Below are 8,230 nucleotides of genomic sequence, written 5' to 3'. Positions count from 1 at the left end.
CTCTCTCTCTCTCTCTCTCTTTCTGCAGGATGGAGGGTAACAGGATTAGTTTTCGTGGCCTCTCCTCCCTGACTGCCTTGACTCCGTTTCCCCTGCAGGTGGTGGTGTGAGTACAGCCTGGGCTCAAATTACACAACTTAAAAATCATATCCTATTTTGACTTCGGGTTGTGCCACACACGAAGAGAATCGTAATTGTCAATCTTACCTCCAATCGTAAACACAGAGACAATAGAGCTTGAAAGTGACGTCACTCCCCCCGATTTCATGGGACCTCAACGGCATTTTTAGGCAAAAATCGTAGCATGTAATCTAATGGCGGTATGAACATGATATTTCGATCCCCTTCGAATTGTGCCACGAGCTCCACATATGTTGTTTCTGATAATTTTGTTTCATTTTTTGTACGAAACTCCAAACGATTTAGAAGGGTGTGTTTCTTAACATTTTTCATGCAGGTGGCCTCGGAACAAAATATTGATACTTGCCTATTAATATTGATACTTACTGCATGAATAATCTATATCTAGCCTCTTAAACAGCATATTTGTAGCCCAGCGCATATAATGACTGAAATCAGAAGATATTTACTCGCTACCATACTGTTAGATGGTCAGCTACGGTCCCATGAAATGCGGAACTAGGGGGCGGGACTTTCAAGCTCTATACCTGATATTGTATTTCAACTAATAAATATCAAACATGTTTGAAACCAACATGTTTGAAACCAAAACCTGGTGCTCATTTACAGTAACCAAAGATGTCCACACCTGTAGTCAAAAGTTAAGGATACATATAGGCAGGGCCAGTGACCGCTTTGGATGGGCCCAGGAAAAAGTCCTCTCAGAGGCCACCCCACCCAATGTAATGAGAACCCAAATCTGTCCTCCGGACCCTGGACAGCTAACCCCTTTGTCCACCCTGCATATAGGCACACCTAATATGCGGGGAGGGATGATCGTACATGAAGTGAACCAAATGGTTGTTTAAGACAACTGAATGAAAACATCATGTTTTTTGATCGTACTGACGACTTGACGTTACAAATACAATAATTATCGTACATCTGGCAATCCTGATTCTTCCTGTCGTACAGAGCGATCTGGAACAGTGTGAGCGAGGAGGAAACCTCAGTCCTGAACAGCATCAAGGGTAATGGAGGTGTGTCCGACAAGTCAGGCTCCGCCTGTTTCACGGCCGCCTTCACAGAGGATGAGCGTGTGTGGGAGGAGTGGGGCGCCTGGGTGCTGCGCCGTTGCCAGGAGAACAGCAATGAGAAGCTGCTGGGCGTGCTGCAGAAGGTGTGCAGAGGGAGCTCCATGGCAACGGTAAGGTTCCCATGGTTACAGCAGGTGGTATTTTGGGTGATTAATATGGGCCGCTACTCGTGCTACAGACGCTAAGCTTGTCATACTAAATGTTGTTGTTTGGGGGGATTATTATTGTGGCTTGTTTTTTAGGTAGGGCCTAATAATTTGAGTAGGCCTATGTCAGTTAATTATTTGGGGGTTGTTGATGTTAAGAAGTTGATTGTCGTTTGTCAAGAAAATTAGACAATTTTGTACACATACAAGAGATGTAAGATTTTAAACTTTGGCCAAAGGGAAAGGAAGAGCAGAGCGCTTTTCAGAAAACGAGCTCTGACTCATAGCGAACCGATCTTAACTCTCACCTAGTCCAGAAAATAAGTTTTTATTTCATAGTTGACAGTTGCACAACACTTCCTATTTTTACACATGCCGTCTGGTCTCAAGATCCTCAAAGTCTTTCTTATTTTTCACTTCAGCCAGCATTCTGAATACTTCCTCTGTATTGAACTTTCTTCTGAACTCATGAATTCTACAGCACTTTACAGGAGACAATTTTTATTGATGATAATAACGATTTAAAGCGGAGATTATAATTATTATTACCCTGTTGATATGTGAGATGATAGTCATGGTTACCCACCGCTGCCCCCTACAGGCCTCCTGGATGCTGCGTTTCTACCAGCAGCTCCTAGACCTTATAGAGGAGCGCAGGGAGAGGTGCTGCGAGGAGGACGAGGAGGAGAGAAACACATGCCGCAGGCTACAGGAGTTTGCCTCCGCACTGCCCACACACAGCATTATGCGGGACTGAGTTCACCTCATGGGGGATTGAGTTCTCCTCTGCACTGCCCAGATGTGCCGTACTACAGGAGTTCGCCTCTTCACTACTCACGCACGGCATTATGGAGAACTGATGTTTCCTCAACTCAGCTACAAACTTCATTTGACTTATCTCCTAAGTATGACTTATTCATATGCTTTTCTTGGTGTTGAAACATCGTGTTACAGTTACTAATTTCATTTTGAATGGTTGTTATGGTTGGTAATGTTATTTTGGGTGATTTGTTACCAGTTATCAGTGTTACTCCTCTAAGGGAGCTTTTCAAGACTTTTGAATCTTGAATCAGCTAAAACAGGTGTATTTTCATCTGCCTTTGGAATTAGTTATCGAGGCCTACTATCTAGACCAGTGGTTCTTAACCTGGGGATGCACCAGAGATTTCAGGGGGTGCGCGGAATTGTTGTTGTTGTTGAGGATGCGACCAAAATTCTACAAGCGAATATTATGATTAGTCTGAATCAAAACCAAATTAAAACATGTATTGGTCCCCATGTAAAATGATTAACGTATTGACTAGTGTCTCAAGTAAGAATCATAGTAATCACCTAAATCACTTTTTAGTGCGTATACACGTGTAGACATTTGGGATGGGGGTGCACGGCTTGGGCACAGGTAAGGGGGTGCGTTAAGGAAAAAAAAGGAACCACTGATCTAGACTACTACTATCTCTAGACTATAATACAATATAGTTTTTCTTCTCTCTTCCCTTTCTCTACTTGTTAGCACATTGAATGACAGTTACTGTATGTATGATAATATGCTGTATAAATTATATTGATTGATTGATCATAGAATTTTGGCTAAGTCTATGAAACTGCCACAGACTTTGTTTGATTCTTTTAATTCTAACGTCTCTGTTTGTGTTACAATGATCTGTGTCACAGAATACTGTGAGATCATGTTGCAGAGCAGCTCTCTCTGTATACTGTGTGTACAGCTCTGTGTCATTGTGTGTGCTGGAGAAACATTCTTCTCGTCACCTTTTTGTGGAAGTAGTAGTGAACTTTTTGTTGTATAGCTTGCAATTATAACTTAACAATGAATACAATTCGATATTTTTATAAAAATAAAAATAAATACATCAAAATAAAAAAACAAACAAACAAAAACATAACGCATAAATTACAGTAAAGCATACATTTCAAGTGTACAAACCATTTTTTCTGATTGTACCCATTCTAGTGACGTCACGCAACACTTGGCGTTTCTAAACCAATTGGCCCGCAGACGTGCATTGTCACTGAAGGAGATACTTGCATCCAACGTTAACACGAGGGTGGCACCAATACTGATACTGGCCTCGTTATCGGCCCCACCTGCTCATTTTTCTCATATTCATACTCCTCAAACACTTGCCGATACCAGGCACCCATACTACAAAATAAAAAGCATAACATCTTCTCACGTTCCATTGACTTGAAGGCAGCATGGGTAAAAAGCATGCCTCATATATTTACTAACATTTCAATCTACATCCAAATGGACATTAAAACAAATATCACAGGTGGAAAAACAAGGCTCAATTATTTTCATTGTATGTTGAGGGAGGTATCAGTTTTGCTAGCCTACTCGGCATCGACAAGTACAGACATTAATGTACTCGTACCGTTTTTTTTAAAAAAGTTGTATTGTGCATCCCTAGTTAGCACGCGTTGGGTCACGTTCACTAAACCCACCTTGATTAGCTTACACTGTGTTAATCTCATTATCTAACCTCCTGTCCTAGCCTTGTGCCTGTGTCCTCATGCTTTGTTAATGCCTCTGTGGACAACAATAAAATTTCCCTGCTATCTGCTTAAGGAACCACATCTTTTGGGGGGACTTTTCCTCATTCAACACCCCCCTTGCAAATGAGAAAATGACCTTTGAATTCTGCTTCTGCAAGATATTGAATCAAACTTCTACCGCCAATGGTGTATCGATAGCCTCGCGAGCCATCCTACGTATAAGCGAATAGGCGCCCCGCGTGGGCGCGAAAGAGGGAGGACGCTCGTGACAATGACGTAAACATCTGCGCCAGAGACATTAGTTTGCTCTGTTGTTGTTGAGTAACTGCCGGCGATTGGGTGAGAGGTGTCCAATCATTTCAAACCATAACTGAGTGCAAACTTCCTGCAATTGCTTCAGAGCAAACAAATGCCAGACCATAAATACGAAATTAAATGTTAGTAGGCCTATTATGGGATGGTCAGGACCAGGCTAGTGTATCGAGGCCACATGCACAAGGCGAGGAACTAGGGACGTTAAATAATGAAATTAACACAATGTGTGCTAACCAATTGCATACATACGTGACCTAATACGTGTGAACATGCAAGTGTCAAAATTCAGGGGACAGGTTTTTCTACGCATCAACGCACCCGTGTGCTAACATGTGCCGCGCAAGCATCTCCTCCAATGACAATGTATTTAAACCGCCTTGGTCTTGCCACACCTTGTGGTGGCAGAGGGGATTCGTCTACCTGTGTCATCTCCGCACATCACATCGGCAGAGTTTCTAGCACCACCCCTACTACCACCACCACCATCACCACCACCACGACCACCACCCAGACTGCGGGTACCCTCTGGCTTATGTATCCACATATGCCTCATCAGAATATATTTTTGGCAAAAGCCTTGCTCCACACGTGGCACGAGTAGGGCCTCTCACCAGTATGGATACGGGTATGGCTCGCTAGATGGGACTTGTACACAAAGGTGGCCTCGCACCAGCGCAGCATTTTTTTTTACCTCGGTGAGTGGTCAGTTGGTGCTTTGCCAAGTCATTGAGACGAGAATAGCAGTCGTCACACTCTGCGCAGAGGTATGTGGGGGCTGACCGTCCTCTTCTTTTCTTGCCTCTGCCTGTCAGTAATAGGTGGCGTTTCCTCATGGCCTCCAAGAGGTTCTTTCCCAGTTGCGATTGCCATGGAGGTCGCCCGGCTCGCTCTTGCCCTCTTTGTTCCACCAGATGGGCCTGCAGCAGATGTTGTGCGTTGGGCTTCAGAGGTCTGACTTTGACTCTGACTTGGTAGGCACCAACATGGTCTTCAATCACAACCTTTACCACTTGAAAATCAGCATTGTGACTTTCGGACCCGGTGACATCAGCTCAGGGAGAGCAGATATGGTGACTTCAGCAGCGCCATCTACAGGTGTGACGGTGACATCAGCTGGGCCCTCTGGGAGTAGTACGCCTACAGTGGCATCAACGTCAGCTGTGGTGGCGATCTACACGGACGTCAACAGCTGTGGCGGGGATATTAGCAGGGCCCTCTGGGAGACCAATAGATTTACTGGTGATACCAGCAGGGCCCACTGGGTGTAGACCAATTTAGTGGTGATATCAGCTGAGGCTGCAATAGGCCTACCGCAGGTCCCTCAGTAGGAGGACAATATGGTGCCCCCCTCCTCCCCTACTTCCTCCTTCAGCAGGGCTTTTAATCTATAATAGATCATTATGATCATTGATGACTCCTGCAGTAAAACGTCAAGTCATTAATTAAGCTAATCATCAATAATTGTATTCCCCAGCCAGGCTATAGGCCTACAGTAGGCTAGCCTATACGTAGGTGGCAAACCACAACATTTTATTTTAAGTATTTTATTTGTAGGCTATGGAGTCAGAATATTAGCCTACTCTCCAAGTTCTTTCCTGTTGCATCATCAATAGCAACTCGATGAGAGTTCAGCCAGCGTCTTTGTCAGCCTATTTCAGTTCTCCGTTGAGTGCTGCAAAAAAACTTCACACTGAATCGACATCTTCCAATCTGACATGGTGATGACTGTAGATAGCAATTTAGGTGAGGACGAGTAATCATGGCCTCATCTCACAACTTATGATTAACCATTTATTCACATTTCAATAAAGTCAATGGGATTTATGTTTTGAACCAATCAGATGTTCATTTTTAGTTTAGGCTTGTTTATTCAGATTAATTTCAGATTAAACTAGAGTGCCTGTGCCATCGCCTTCGACTGTTTAAGGTATATCCCTGAAACACGATGCATCCAGTCCCCCATCATTCCTACCACTCCCGTCCACCTTTTCATAAACGTATATGATAAATACAAAATATAAAATAAATATATTCAATATCTATACATAGATCAAAGACGTGCATAGGCTTAAAACCAAACGACTATTGTGAAAATGAAGCAAAAAATGGGGCAAATGGTAACACTGTTTTAATGGTTCACTATTATAGTGGATATACCACATTAGGTACAGTGTAATAACCAGTGTAACAATATTTAATATCATGTAATACCAGTGTAAGACCATGTACCAATTTTGTACTTACATTATGTATTTGTGTGTAAGTGGTATTACATTGCATATTGCATATTGTTACACTGGTATTACACTGTTATTACATGGTATTAAATACATTACGCTGGTTATTACACTGTACCTAATGTGGTAGATCCACTGAAAGGGTGAACCTTTAAAATAAAGTGTTACAGGGCAAATCAATCCACCCAGTCAGAAGTTATGTGCCAAATGAAAATTCCGCCATTTTGAAATTATTGGCCTCCAAAATCTAATCAGTTCATGAATCTACCCTAGAACATTGAAACACCAAATCTGGGAGAAATCCATCCACCCAGTCAGAAGTTATGGGCCAAACAAAAATTCGGCCATCTTGAATTCAGCCATCTTGAAAGTGTTGACCTCCAAACTCGAATCAGTTCATGAACCTGCCCTAGAGCATTCACCCAAAAAATCTGGGACAAATTCAAACATCCGTTCAAAAGTGACGCGGCGGACGCGGCGGACGCGGCGGACGTGGCGCACGCAAAACCATTACATCCCCGACGCTCCGCGTTTCGAGAATATAATTAAATTGATGTTGTATTGAATGATATGTGGCATGGAAATTAAGTGGGGAGATTACAAATGTGTTGAACTTGAATAAAAGCAAACATGGATTATGGGAGCACAAGAGAGGGTCTTTTCATTTATAGGGTCAAACTAATGGAACCTTCTTTCAGGCCGTGTTGATGTGGAGGGCCGGTAGGCCGCAGGAGAAAGGCGCCAAGATGTCTCCCTAACTAGGTCAGAGACAGCTGTATCAAGCTGATGCTGCGTGGAAGATGCAGGAGAAGTGTTGGCTCGGTTAATCTTGAGGCTGACATGACCAGTTTGTTGGTATACATGATTGTTAGGTCGCAGTGACACCATCCCTATCTCCTGGGACCTGATATGCAGGGATGGCAGGCCACAGCTTTGGCAGGATAAACAGGCCATGAGCTTGCAGGCGAATATGTGGTTATTACCCCTTTCGTATAACATACAGGTGGGGGGTGGGGTGGGGTGCAGCAACATAACCTGAGGTCGTTGGGGACAGGTGGCCGGACGGACGGGAGGCCCAGCTGGAAAGAAGCTGTGGACACATGGGCATGATCACTCTAATTGAATAATTCTTATTACAGAGGCTGACCTGGTGACATTGCTGGTTGGAGAGATATGGATGTGGGTCACCAAGATCACTTGTTTAGGCCTACAGGAATACTATCTCCTAGGGCTGCATCGCGTGATGTGGCGCCAGGGAGAGAGCCATGAGCCATAGGATAAGGATGCCACCCAGGAGCCCAGCAGTGTACCCTATTCGTGTTATTGTACAGTATAACCTTATGACGTAGATTCCAGAACCAGGGAACAAGGACCGGGCTGCAGAATACATGCGTGTCTGGATGTAGGAGTGTATTTGTATATGGCTATAGGCCTACCGGGAGGCTGAAGAAGATATTAGGCCCAAGTAGTGGATGGAGTCTATGTTTGCCATTGTGTGTGAATGTGTGTGTGTAACAGGGAGTGCTACACAGCCCAATGGTCCCACAGCTTATTCCTGCTGCCCCATGTTGCTAGCCTGGTTCACACCAGACGGTGTATGTGTAGCTTCGGCGCCCCCTGGCGGAGCAGAGCTACACACACTACCGTCTGGTACACAGCCATAGAGCACGCTCCGTCTCCAACCAGAAAATAGGCTGAGAATGTATTGCTTCAAAATCAACGGTAACTCACATTGAGGAGTCACAAGACAGATTAGAGACTATATTGACTCTTTAAAGATTAACAGGAAGGTTTTTGAAGG

This window comes from Engraulis encrasicolus, chromosome 21 (genome assembly GCF_034702125.1).
Source record: "Engraulis encrasicolus isolate BLACKSEA-1 chromosome 21, IST_EnEncr_1.0, whole genome shotgun sequence".
Classification (NCBI taxonomy): domain Eukaryota; kingdom Metazoa; phylum Chordata; class Actinopteri; order Clupeiformes; family Engraulidae; genus Engraulis; species Engraulis encrasicolus.
Note: the sequence above shows the minus strand (reverse complement) of the source record.